Source organism: Candoia aspera, chromosome 2 (assembly GCF_035149785.1).
Source record: "Candoia aspera isolate rCanAsp1 chromosome 2, rCanAsp1.hap2, whole genome shotgun sequence".
In the NCBI taxonomy this organism is placed as follows: domain Eukaryota; kingdom Metazoa; phylum Chordata; class Lepidosauria; order Squamata; family Boidae; genus Candoia; species Candoia aspera.
This window is the reverse complement of record NC_086154.1, coordinates 229,649,266-229,664,289: the sequence shown is the minus strand read 5'-3', so window position 1 is coordinate 229,664,289 and position 15,024 is coordinate 229,649,266. Positions and strand designations below refer to the sequence as shown.

Genomic DNA, 15,024 nt, shown 5'->3' with positions numbered 1-15,024 from the left:
AAATAGTGAGATAGTTCCTATAGCACTGCTTCCTGACTATGCAACTAGGGGTTTCAGTGTTTCTTTTGGAAATAGATCAATCTCACAAGATATAAAAAAGCAAAATTTATTTTTTAAAAAGGAAAAAAATATAAAGTGTAATAGCTCTTTTAACTTTAGGTACTAAAATGCCAACATTCCCTTTTGAAGAAGGTAGATATGGAGTTATTCAAAGTCACAGGAAAACAGTAGATTTAAAGAGGATTTTTTAAAAAAAGTGTTCCAAGTGGACCAAAATATGGTGCAGACCTGCTACAAATAAAAGAGAACATGCTGTAAATAGATTACAATAGTATTTCAATTTGTTATTCAAAATCATAATCATTAAAGAAATTTTATTTACTTATGCCATAACCTGAAATATTTATCCAAGGCTGAAATACACACAATTACTGAGCTTATGTGGAAAAATAAAAGACAGGTGACTTACCTACCCCAGAGAAATAAATATCAATTTTTTTAATGCAAATTCATTTCTAGACTTGTTACTTATTTCTTCAGAATTAGTATGTGAATTTTCTGTTCATCTTTTTCAGTTTACCTGGACTTTTTTTAAAAAAGAAATTCCAAATTTTATTCTGAGTCCTTTTAGCCCCCTCTTTTCTCAGCCTCAGCCCAGCAACTGCCTCCTTGATTTTAAAAAGACAAAAAAGTGTCTATCCCCCAAATAGAGAAAGGACCTAGGATATTCTGTCTCTATCCATGTGACTGGGAACTGTCTCTCATAAAAATGTGTACTGGAAAAGTATGTCTGCAGCTTGCAGTTTGACAAGGAGATAGACATTCTTAACAGATTTGATGATCAAGAGATTGTAAAGCAAAACTGCAGAATATTTCCCATTCTTGAGTACAAATCTAGTAGTTCTGGTCATTACCAATTCTACCAGGACATCAGAAAAAAAGATAATGTATTTCTTAGTATTCTCTAGAACTTTAATGAGAGGTTGATTCAATTTAAATTACTTCATACATATTCAATTCTCAATAATTAGTACTGTTTATAAACTGCTAGAATGTTAGTAAAACAATCTGGGTTTTATCTCTTCATGTTTGAATCCTTTGTAAATAAAATCAGCTAACATATCCTCATGCAAACTGCATTATAATTATGTTCAATTTTCAAATTAATTGTTTGTTTTAGAATTAAACTTTGTCATTTTAGGTAGTGTAGGTACTCAGTTTATAATTATTATAAATAAGCAAGCAAATATATATGTGTTTGCTTGCTTACTTATTGTTAGACTTCACTTAATCATAAAATGTCTCTGAACAGCATATCCTGAGGAATAATATTCTTAGTTATAATCAGTCCCTACTTCAGGGTGGGAACCTGGCTATCAAACTCCAAAGTCTTCCTGAAAAGCTAGGTTTAGTGGCCTTCCTAATTACCACCAGTGCTGACACCGAACTGAGCTCAATTAGAGGACTATGCTAAAAGAGAGGGGTAGTGATGGAGAAGGTATACTCCTGTGATCCCCAATGAAAAAACCTCTTCAGATATGGATCTGAACGGTGCCCTCCCTACTAGTTCTTACTGGACAAGCAGAAACTGCTGGGAAAAGGTGGCCTCACAGAAGCCCAGTTTCTGAGCCTGTTTAAAGATGACAACCTTGAATTAGACCTGGAAGCAAATTGGCAACCAGTGCAACTCTCTTTGTGTACTCAAGCCACTGCATTCTGGACCAGCTATAGCTTATGTGGGTCTTCTAGGGCTGTCCAATGTAGAACAAAGTGTAATAGTTGAATAGAAGGATGAAGACATGAGTGACTTTGAGCAGTCTCCTGATCCAGGAATCTTTGTAATTAACACACAAGCTGAAACTGTGCAAAGCCGTCCTAGCCACAGTTGCCACCTGCTTCTTGAACAGCAGAGTGCAACCCCACCCAGAACTGAAGAACTGGTCTCAGTTGGTTTCTGAACCTATACCTACTGCATCTTACTAGAACTGGGCCGAAGTCTGCTCTTCCCCTCACAGCATCCATTTACTGGGATAGGATCTCAACTGCATCTCTGGTTCTGCCCAAAGAGATGTAGAAATGGAATAGTTGGATAATACCTGACACCTGATAATACCTGACACTGTGCTGGTTGATAACCTCTCCCAGGACTTCATGTAGATGTTAAATATAAGGGGCACAAAGAAATGCCTTAGAGCTTGTCTCCCCACTACTATGATTGACTGAAACTGTTCTTAGAGGAAGATGGAGAATCAGCACAAAACTGTGCCCCCTACTCCCTTGAAGAAGTCCAGAAGCTTACCATGATTGATGAAGCTGAAAGTAACTGAGAGGTCGTATAGGACCCAGAAAACTATACTTCTCCTATCCTGTTCCCACCACAACTTATTTACAAGAGTGATCAATTTGACCTTGGTGCCATGGCCTTGGTGCCATAATCCAGCCTGAAACAGGTCTAAATTAATCCATCTCTTCATGGGGCCTCCTTAACTGCAGGTCCACCATTTTCTCAATAAACTTCTCCCAAACGGGGAGGTTGGAAATCAGTTGCTCAATATCCAAATACTGTACCTAGATGAAGTGATAGCTTCTTGAGGAAGGGTACATACTGCATCTTTCAGAGATCAAAGTATCACCTCTCTCAAAAATGCCCCTCCCTCCACTCCTCCCCCCACTGCCCAGCTCATTTAAAACTCTTCTATAAGTAATCTTCCAGTGATCTTCCTTATCTTAAGATAGACAGAAATACAAAAATAACAAAGGAGAAGGAAGAGGTGGAAACTAGAAAGCAAAAGGGAAAGATCTCAGAAGAGAGGCATGCAACCTTCCATTTCCTTCAGGATTTCTCCAACTGGCATGTGACACTCATCTCATTAACCTTGAAAGGGTATGGTCCTTAGCAAAGAAAAGTTACCCAACCTGCTTTAGATAACACATGTGCTTTGTTCTTTTAAAAAGCTAAAGCAGCTGCTATTAGCATGTTGAAAGCTTTTCAATTTTTAAAATCCCTTAATTATTAATTAAGGGTTCCTTGTTCTGAATTTAAACAAGAAGCACTTTGAATGTCATGGCTTCATTAATGTCACTTATATTGCTATTAAAATGATCAGCAGAAAGTTTTCCCTACAATATTAGGTTGAAAAATATTGCTACATTAGAGCAATACCTTTATGAGGCAAATAAGTTTATTAGGCCAATTCAGAAGTCTAAATAAAGGAGGGAAGAAACGATAAAAGGAAGTCTGGCCACAGCTTTTAAGAGCTCCAGGAAAAAAAAATAGGGAGGGGAGACTGATTTTTAAGTCATAAAGTCTAGTTTAGAGCAGAATAAAGGAGATATCTAGCTATTGCTGGCAGGTTCATTAACCGGCATTAACATTATTCATTGCTTTCTTGGTAGTAAGTTGAAAAATTAAAATAACATAAATATACAGGGGGAGGAGGTGGTGAAGCTCTTCTCAGGGGGGACAGTTGGCAATTAGAAGAAGATTACTGATGAATACATAATAGTGGACTGGATACATTCTTGGCCAGATCCAGCAGAGGTAGAGGACCATTTATCCTGAATTATTTAGAAAGAATCTTATTTAAGTAACAAATTATGAATGTGGGTGTTTTGCTCTCAGTATATCTCCTGCAGGTTGAATATGATTGGTCCAAGGTCTGGCTAATGTTCATTCTTCTCCAAAGAAAACATGAACGCAGATAAAGATTACACTTACTTGCTAAAATAGTAAGGTAGCTGAAGGGTCTACTTAATGTTTCTTTAACTTTGAAGAACCCCGTTTTACTTTCAGTACTGCTTGCATCTTTGCAAACTAGCCTTTCATTCCACACCTTTCTTTCTCAGCCTTTCCTTTCTTAATTTTCTCTTATCACAACTTGCTGCTTCTTTTGGAAATGTTTAGATATGTGGATATGGAGAAGAAAAATGGAACGAGTTATATAAACTACATCATAAATTATTTTTCTATCTTAGAAATTAGTTTTAATGACTAAAAATACCCTTCACAATGGACAGAATGTAAATTGTTTCTCAACACTTTAAATTATTTTGCTGATAATATTTATGACTATCTCATAATATTTATAATTCTTTCAAAACTGTTGTATTTTTTTCCTGGCAATGCATTTTCTCTATGGTTGCTGGTCAAATTCTCTCTATCAGATGCTGCTTTTGCCATTATAGTACATAAGGTTTTACATAGGGTCAGACATGACTCGGTGCTTGCACAGCGGACCTTTCACATTATACATGTTTTAGTATACCTGTTCAGAATATAGCAGACCAAAGAAAGAATGAAGCCCAAGCTCATGACATTGAAAACATGCCTGAAAAAAAAAAATCCCTTGACCCCACCCCCAAGGAGATGTACCTTTTTTTTCTTTATTGGTAGACTCCTAGAGATTCTTTCATGCATTTTACTACTCTCTACTAATTGTAATAATAATCCAAGGAATACTATAGCCATTTCTTTAAAAAGGAGCAAGAAGAGAGAAGTCGTAATTAGTAGTCAGGGTGAAAGGACCCTTTCTTGAACTTTTGGAGAAAAATGAAACTTTGCTACCTAGGCAGGTGATAATGCCTTTTAGGCATGTGCAAACAGTGATATTCAGGAAAAGAATAATTAAACAGAGAGGGGAACAAATCCTCTTCCCCTTTTGGAGTAGTGGATGCTTAAGAAGTGGTAGTGAGATTAATGTTCATTATTTTCCCAGATACACAGTATGAAATTTACTGCAGTGAGTTTTTATAGAAAACAAAATAAACTCCATATAAAGTCCCTTGAGGACATACATACATACATACATATAAAACCTCACAGCTATAAAATGATAGGTTGAAATGGAAACTAGTAAACTACAGCACTCATATACTTTATTATAAATCTATTTTGACTCTATTCATAACTGCATAGGCTATGATTCATTTTGAAGTATACTACTGTTTACCTGCACTATATTCAATATTTAATGAAGTGCTGTCTTTAAGCTAGTTGTGTCCTTTTTGATACCCAATCTGTTAGAAGAGTTCATCCCTCAGGCTCTAGGGAACCATATATTATAGTATTGCTGTCTTGTTTAAGGATTAAAATATCATTTATTTATATAAAATCTTTGCAAATGTACATACATTACAATTGCCAAATAACTAATTCTTAGGTAAACATCTCCTTAACTTGCAGTACATGTTTTTTCTAGATTCAGGACAAGACTAGCAATATAGCAATTCAGTATCAAAAAGAACCTCCTGATAGTATGATCTGTGGAAACTTGGCTTCAGAAGACTGTAAACCGGTCTTTATTAGAGGCAGAAACAACCTATTGTTAGGTGGATAAGGGTGGTAGATGATAGGAGAAGACAGCAGTGACATTCCTCCAGGTATTCCTTTCCATCCTCACTATTGATTGTTTACACTGGCATGGGTTGGATTAGATCAGTGTTTCTCAGCCTTGGCAACTTTAAGATATGTGGAGTTCAGCCCCAGCACGCTGGCTGGGGAATTAATTGAAGTCCACACATCTTAAAGTTGCCAAGGTTGAGAAACACTAGATTAGATTATCTTGGAAGTCTCTTCCAACTCTAGGATTCTAACCTGCAAACTAGATAACCTTGAATTCCTGTATTTCCCAAGACTTTGGAAGATTGGGAACTAAGTACAATTTGAAATTGCTGCATGTACAAATAGCATACCAAGTATCTCTTTCAGACAGCTATCATTCTTGCTACCTCTGTATTCTTGATGTATTGGAAAAAAACCCAAAAGTCAAGGAATAGAAAGAATACTCTAGCACATGCTGCTTCACATTTTAAACTTGTTTAAATCTAGTATCATCATGTCTACCAGAATAAAATACATTTGGCTTCTTCTAAGTTGATAATATACACTTTACTAGGTGTAAATACCCCTAATTATAAATATTCATATTTATAAAAGAAAAAAGTTTGCTGAGGAAAGCAGTCACCCCATCATGGGGCATATTAAACTAAAGCTAATTGAAATGTCATGCTGAGCCTCTTTGCTGCTTGTCTACCCATGTGTTCCTTGATGGAATGTGGGGGGTGGGGGTGAGCTTGGGATATTGGAACTTGGACTTTGTTCTGAACTCTAACCACTGTAGGAACAGCATTGCTAAAATGTTCTCTAAACCGATTCAATGAATGTGAAGAGACACTGAAAACTGAGATGCAAAAAATCTCAAAAAGATGGTAGACTGAGAAGAGTATAGCTCAGAATGAGCATTTAAAGTGAATTATATCTGCCAGGAAGTCTGACAGAATGACACCTAACATTATGCAGAGTGAAGTGGCTGCCTAAGACAGCAGATATTGGGAGCAAAGAGGGGCAATAGGATGCGGAAAGACAAAGGTGTGATACATGATATACCCTATTGTTGGTCTAGACCAGTGTTTCTCAACCTTGGCAACTTTAAGACATGTGGACTTTGAATCCCAGAATTCCCCAGCCAAACCACTTCTGAAAAACCTTACCGAGAAAAGTGCAGGGACTTGTCCAGGCAGTCTGAGAATCAGACATGATTAAAGAGATAAAAGAAAAAAAGATAAATAAGGTATATGTTGGAGTTCCCTTCATTCACTAAAAGACAGTATAATCTAGGGACTGCCACTAAATTATGCTGAAGTTCAATATCTTCTAACCTTTGTTTAGGAAGCTCCAACCTCATGGTGACATTCAGTAGAACTTTGGGTGCCATGATTAAAAAGCTTATTCAAGAACACTCCAATAACTGAGGCTTCGTATTGCCACAGCTCTTGTTTGAATGTGAGGCTGTGCCATACCTTACTTTGGGACTTTGTCTTCAAACCTGTGTATTGGAGGGATATCACAGGACTACTGGAGCTGATTCATTATCACTGGGAGGGAAAGTCCTCCAGGAATAAATAACTTGGACATTATAGAGCAGTTACAGTATACTCTAGCAGAAAGACATGTTTCCTGGTCCAGCAACTTGAGGTCTTTGCTGGATAACACGGAGGCTGTTGAATATAAGTGTTGAATCTCCAATCTGAATCAAATCCGGGTTGATTTGGCCTAGCACAAATTACATCATGTATCCATAGATAAAGCTGAAAGTCAGAAGGTTGTGACTATTTGAAACAAGTGAATTAGATCATAATGATTGGAGTACTGATCAATACAGCCATTTAGTGATATTTTCCCCAAGTTGGTTTCTTCCAGAGGCATTGGTATAGCTTCTCCTAAGAATCTCAAAATCTATAGTGATTGGGGACTGTGGGAGTTGCACTACCAATATATATGGAAGTGGGCAGATCAAGCAGAGCCAGGATATTGAATCCTCCCCACCAACATCTGAAGATAGTTTGGAGGTTCTTGTTGTATTAAAATAATGTTAAGCCTTCTATAGGTTTACACTGTAGTTTCCATTAGTTTTTTTCCCCCTATCTCTCTTCAGAAAGGCAGGATACCATGTTATCCATTCTGGACAATCACAGTGAAAGATGACTCTCAGACCTCCTAAAAAGAGGGACTGGTACTGCTAGCTGCTTTTCCCTTTTATACTCTGATTCAAAATAAATGTAGCCCTGGTTATTATTTGATTCTGAACTATTGTGTGGCAGGATTATAAGTATGTTTACTCAGAATAGAGTATCCTATTTGCTTCTGAGAAGAGTAGGTTGATAAAAGTACACCCACAGCTACAACAGAAATATATTACTGGATGAGACTGGAGGGGTCATTGAAGTCATTAGAACTTCTGAATAAGCAAGGACAGATTTAAGCATTATTGAATCAAATGATAATCAATTTGAAATAGGGTGTAGACTAGACTGTTATGCTGGCACTCACAAGAAGAGCTGAAAATTGAACATATCCAAGGGCCATGTTGTCTGGAAATTCTGAGAGTTGTAGTCCCATCACACATAATTTGGCCTTGAGGAATATTTATATCTGTCTAAAACCTAGAGCGTTCCAATTATTTATTATGAAAGTATAAGTTACCAAGGAAAAAAAAGGCTAGCAAAATTGCGATATGAATTGATGGTCCAATTGATATATGTTGTATTGAAATCAGCACATCTTATTTCATCCAAATGTGTTTTAGGATCAGAATGCCATAATATAGTCAATAAATTCTGAATGAACCTTATGTTACCGGCACATAGAAGATTGCTTTGCTAATTACAGTGATAAATAGTGATTACCAACAAATGACTCATAGCCATGGCTTGCTATCTGAAGGCAAATATGGCCCATGCTTTATAGAGAGGCAACACCAATAGCCTTTAACAGGAAATACAATTGCCAAACTCCAGCGCCAATAACAGTGAAGAGATAATAACTTTCTCTTTTTGTGCACGACTGTCTTTGTGCTATTACATTTCTTTTATATCTTTATAGTGTTATAGCTGTAAGTCCAAATGGAAGGCTCTTTATCAGTTACATAAAACCATTAGCTGGGTACAAAAAACAATGGGGAGAAACACAAGGCATGTACTCATTAGTTGAGTGTATGGCATCACAAAAAGTAAGTTATTCTAGATATATCCTGAATTAGAAATATCCCATTCAATATATTTAGTCACCACTAAATTAACAAGTATCATCAGAAGAAGCGCAGAAAGATCATTCTATTCACTACTGTGGTACAGGATGCTTTGACAAAGATAGTGATCCTACATTAGCCCTTTTCAAGAATTGAAATAGATCACTATTAGTTGGTTCACTCAAGAACAATAAGGAAAACTCTTGAGCACACAAAGAACTAGCTGTACAAAGAAGGAAGGACTAGAATGTTAACTGAATAGAAATACAAAAATTTTCTGTGATATCCAAAGCTGCACTACGCTCAGGCAACAACACACACTGAAAAGGGGCAGTCATTAGCACCATCTTGACTTTTTTGACCCTCACCTTTTTGACACCCACATTCCTCATGTGATGGTCTGACTGGGTGTTGGTCTGACTCTGTTGGATGAGCAGGACTTCTGTGCATGTACCATGCCTTGAAGGTGTGCTTTTATCAAAGCTTCATTAGGGCATCTCTATGAAACTCCATATACCATTATTATTTTGCCAAATGTTATGAATATAATGCATCCAGCTTTGTATTCTGAAACACGTACTGTCACCAACATATCTTAAAAATATTTCAGTGTTTTTGCATACCCACTGAATGGACATCTAAAATAGGGCCATCTAAAATAGGGCCACTGTTGACAAAACTTGTCTAATATATACAAAGTAATGTTTTTGTTGCATTGAGCATAATTTTAAATCTATAGAAATGTCACAATATGTCAAAATGATCTTCTATTGATGTTCATATACTGAATATTCAAATTCCTCATTCCATATCTTCCTATACTCTTAAATATCATGTTTAGTGTAGTCTAACAACTTTTTATAAATAGCTATTAAAGGCTTAAGATTTTTTCAGTTACCTTGTTAAATCTGTTAAAGAGGGGATTTTAAAGCACTTAGGACTTCTGGTCTGTACTTAGACACTAAAATATTTTAAGTAATGATATTGCTATTCTTCACTCCAGGGTTTTTTATTTTATTTTATTTTATTTATTTATTTTCTATACTGCCATTAATATTAGTCATTTCATTTATATGGAATATTTTACAGCTGAGAAGGATATGGTCAACGTGCACAAGGTACCAAATTTGGTAACTACATTTGGCGGCCAGGCGGCTTCTGTGTTGCTTACACCCTCGAGATGTAAGAGAAATATGATACAGACCACACTGTTTGCCCCTATTCTGGACTGATAATCAATCCATAGTTTGAGTACAAGCAATATTGCTGGCTTAGGGCTTGCCCTTGCACTTCTAATACAACAATCCTTGTGCATGGAATAGTGCTGACTTAGTAATTGTCTCACTGCAAATAACCTTCACCTATATCAGAAGAGTTGAAAATGCTGCCAATATAGCTGTTTCTTTAATATCTCACTGCCTCTTTTTAATTTTTATTGTCCTTGGCTTTTTTTTTGGAATCTTACTCACTTCATTGCTCTCTGCTTCTTACATCTCTTCTCTCTGTTTTAGACCTTCAGAAGCAGAGCTGCATAATATAGCACAACAGCAGGAATGCTTGATCAGTTGTTCAAACGGCTCCCCCAAAATCAATTCAGCTGCTTGAGTACTCAAGCGATACACTTGAAAAAAATTGAAGGGGTTTGGAATGTTCAGCTTGAATACATAAGCAATGTCTATTGCTGCCCCAGTGTGCATGTAAGGCCCTCTTTTACAAGGAAAACCATTCCTCTTCTGGAAAAAGAGGATAGAGATGATTGGTGATAGGAAATAGAAGGCAGGAAAGGCAGTGGCAAAGGAAAAGGTGCACCTGTTCTTGGAGACTGTTAAGCTACAAATATTCAAGACTATGTACAAATTTCATCAGGATCAGAGCAAATGCAAATAAGCCTGTACCCATTTCTACAGTATATACTTCAAAAGAAAATTGATCACAGATTACTGTAGGCTTCTAGACTGGAGCAGGGATATACAGGCAAGTAGATAAATAGAACTGAGAGGGAAAGAAGCATACTAAAACAGCCCTCCCCTACTTGCATGTTCTTCAGATATGTGGATGTTTAACTCTCAGAATTATGCAGCTGGCATAGACATTGCTGAGAATTTTGGAAATTGAAGTCTATACAATAGATGTTGACATGTATGGGAAGACTGGAATAAAAAAGTTATAAAGACAGTCAGAATTGATCTCTTGCCCAAGCAATGGTCCAGGAAAAATCAATATCTGGATCTGTTGGGATAATATTATCTCTTTCTACTCAACTCTTGAAGTTCAAGAGGTAACCTGCGGGGGGCATGATTTTAAGCTCCATCTGTTTCCTACAACCACAATAAATGTCCTCTTCTGTAGCAGAGCCCCACAGCTCTGTTTCATCTTCTCATTTTAGTTAAACATACATGCATACTTACACACAAATACAAATGAGGAGATTTGAGGCTGCTATTACTATTTTAGTGGAATCTTGTTGATATATTGAAGATGGAAAAAAATAACAATACTTTAAATTATTCTACTGTTTTTAAACCCAAGAATGGCAAAAATTACTTCTGTTCTGCATATGTCAGTAGTTTTCTCTACACCCCAGTTCATGTTATTTACACAATGTGAATGGTTTCAAGTACTTACTCTTTATCTATGATACTAACCATGCTGTTAAAACATTTAAATTAGTTTAATAGGAGTAGTTAATGTGAACTGTAAAGTCTCACAAATGCTACTACCAAATTCTGAGGCTATGTGGCACTAAATTTTAAGCTATAAAATAAGTAATATACAAATAGCAGGAATGTAAGGCAACCATTTCTATCCTTTCTCCATGCTGATTAACACAATATAGTACACTGTTAATGCTTAAAACAACAAATTTTTGTAAGTGATGTCTAGGCAATATTTTATTTGTCATGATGTTTTCTTTCTTCAATTTGGAATATTTAATTTGGAATATTCTTTAATATGGAATACAGCACATAAAAAGACGACATTAAATTACTCAGTGAAGACTCCCTTCAAAGCTAAGTTTCATTTTTTTAAAATCACACTGCTTTGATGGTCAAAGTGTGTTGCTTAGGCATCTGTCTGTAAAATTGGATTACAGACTGAATTTGAATAATTAATTTTAATGTTTAGGATAATGCCCTGCAACATTAAACTTTAATTTGCTTATATATTTTGGTGTAGAAGAAAGAACATAGTTTTCAGAATAAAAATTTGATTTAAATGAAAATAGTGAAGAAGATTCTTACAAAGTAGAAGTGACTTCCTTTCCTAGTATTCAACCCCCAATATAATCTATTGCTACTTGGCATATGTTTCTTTCAGGATGGAGGATTTTGATGAAATCACTGACAGTTTAATGCATTTAAGATCTGCTGATATTAACAGGTTTTTGTCCACACCAGTATTTAAGCATATTAGGCCTGCACTAATGAAATGCTGAGCTTCAAGAAACATCAAATAACAACTGCAGAACTAGTATTAATGATAAATATTCATCTTGATGTTTTTGTTGACTTTTGCTAGCAAAATAGGAGCATTGTATGCTATTAATCTTAAAAGATCATTCTATGCTATTTGATGTCTTTGAGCTGGTGATGCAACTGCAGGAACTCACTGGCATACATGAGGTTGCTGGTAAAAGCTCTGTTGTTCCTACCAAGAAGGTTGCAGGATACAATGACAGGTAATTGTTCATTTAGAACTCTCACTGTATAGTCTCCTGTGGGTCAGTCTGTCTCTTTCCTATTCAATATGCGTGTGAAAGTGGTTGCCAAGCTTTATGTAGATAGGATATCAGATTTTATTCATATATCAGTAAATCCAGAAATGAAGATGAACATGACTTGTGAATGTACTTTAGGATGGCTATATTTTATTATATTTTATTCTTTTCTATGGAACATATGTTATAGTGTGGATATGATCAGATTGGATATGGATTGAACTGTTTGGTTATTAATACAACCATCTATGGGAATTTAGGATCATTGGGATATAAATTTGAATAGGAAATTGCATGGAGAAAAGAAATGTCCAGAGATTATTCAACAGCACAGCAAGTGTGAAGTTACATTAGACTAAATGGTATTACTATTCCTTACCAGTTTTTAAATCCTATACACTTTTGGAGTGTGAAAAGTTTATTACAAAGTGGGGTGGGGGTTCTTAGTATTATGTTATGACAGCTGACTGGAAGACAAGTCACAGTAAAAATGAAAAGTGGCTGTTTTAAAGCTGCTCAGGGATTTTTTTTAAAACAAGGGGACCATCAGGAAGAATCAGAACACAAGCAGAAAGCAGGCTAGCAAAAATGATTTAAGCACTCCCTGTTTCATTGGATCAGTGCACAAATAACACACAAGATGAACTTATTGATAAGACAATCTGCTTTTTCTAAACAGTGTGAAGTATTAACTGCACATGAATTAGGGAAACTGTTTAGATACTGTACGTAGGAAGTGAAACCAAGAACAGGATTACACCCTAGGACAGTGTTTCTCAACCTTGGCAACTTCAAGATGTGTGAAAGTCCACCCATCTTAAAGATGCCAAGGTTGAGAAACACTGCCCTAGGAGACAGAAAGAGATAATGGGAGACCATTTGGAAAATGGAGTAAGTGTGCAGCTGTCATCTGTATGTTACATTTCTTCTCTGGCTATGTAGTAAGGTGAATTGAACTGTTCTATCCTTTTGTCCTCTGCTATCTTTTGCCACTATTGACAGAACTGTTATGTCCTTTTGTCCTCTGCCACTCCCCGCCTTCCCTTGCTCTAATTCTGGCTAATACCAGAGATCAGGATCTGTATTCTCCCTGAAGAACTTGCAATGTAAATTAAACATATAATACTGGGCTCGGTGTTATTATATAACCTCCTGAAGGTGACACACATAAGTTACTGATGTGTGAAATGAATGGAATCAAACCCTATCTAGTAAAGCAGAGTATAACAATGGCAATCTGTCTATGACAGGAAGCCAGAGAAGAACCTGATGCCGATCAATCTATGACACTATCGGCATACGTCCCATATCTATTCTGGTTTTGCACATTTTAAGCTTCAAAAATAGTTTGCCACATGTTGTATAAAGTAACATACAGATTTATTTGTGAAGAGCTCAACTTTTGGTGACTAAATGGACTGTGTATTTTCCATGGCAACAATACAGAAATAATATGCTTTTGCCTTATTCAATCAGGTCTACAGTCCTGTAGGATTTCCTAGTGGTGTCCCCTCCAAATTCTAATTAGGTCCAGTCCTGGTTAGTACTTTTCAGCATTAGCCAAGGACATCAAGGTGCTTCTATCTGAGCTGCACAACAGGTAGAACTGCTATTAAAAAACACAAGTTCAGTATTTCCAAAGAAGCAATGAGCACTTTGCAGTTTCGTATCTGCTTTTATCCTGGCTCTTCCCCTCCCCACCTTCCTTTTCTTATCTAAAACTATGGAACATAAAAATTACTAGTACATGTGACAATGTAATTTATTCTCACATGTTAAAATTCAGCCAATTTGGGGCCTTCAAACTAATAGAATTATATATTTCAGCAATATGTTAGAATCAATAAGCAGTTGTGACCCTTGGAGAAGGCAGGATATGCAGGCATAAACTACAGGCTGTAGATTCATGGAACAGTTATTGACACTTACCAAAAGCATGTTGTATGGGAGAGGAATCAGTGGATGCAATCTTGTTCCATTCACAAGTTTTCTACATACATCTTGTCGCATAAACAAACAGGGCTATAACTCATCAAGTCTAGTCACATCACTTACAGTGTGAGGAGACCAGTTTCAAACATAAGGAAATACTGCCATTTACTGGTAAATAGGAACACCAAGCCAGCATTAGTGAACTGCTTTCATCGTAAATCTCGTATTTTATTGTTGAACGATGAAGCCCGCCACAGCCACATCTAAAATATGTCTTATAGCCAAAATATACTTTTTGTGATTTACCAGAAAATATAATTTTAGAATCTATTACCACATGGCTAATTTGTATGAGAAAAGAGGTATACCATATTCATTAGTGAATAACTGTATATTGTTATGCAAATTAGGGACTTTGCAGCACAAAACAAACATGTATACCTAACCCAGGCTCAAGACCATGGTATGGGGGCTCTTTTGGCACAAGGCTTGCCTCTACCTCCCCAGCCACCAGGCTCCTGGAGGGCCTGTCCCACTTCAGCAGTCTCACCACGACACTGGCCTGGGGTCATGCATGCATGCTCACCACCACCTCCCTTCGCCTTCCTGGCTGCCAGGCTCCTGGTAGGCCTGCCTCACTTCAGCAGTCTCAGCCCACAGACACCCAGGGGTCATGCTTGCATGCTCGCCACTGCCTTGCCACCACAGAGTCCAGCAGAGGGGAGGCGAGGCAAAGAAGACAATGAAGTCAGCTGGGGGTGGCAATGGCAGGTAGGTGATGGCAGAATACAGTGGCTTCTTCATCTCAGCCATGCAGGGAGGCCAAAAGGGCAGAAATGGGGTGGGGGG

At 36.9% G+C, this 15,024-nt stretch overlaps 1 protein-coding gene across 1 annotated transcript in view; it reads right to left on the bottom strand.

Moving 5' to 3' along the window:
* Window positions 1-15,024, bottom strand: part of EDIL3 (EGF like repeats and discoidin domains 3) — a 263,167-nt gene that overhangs the window by 18,606 nt on the left and 229,537 nt on the right. The window lies entirely within an intron of this gene.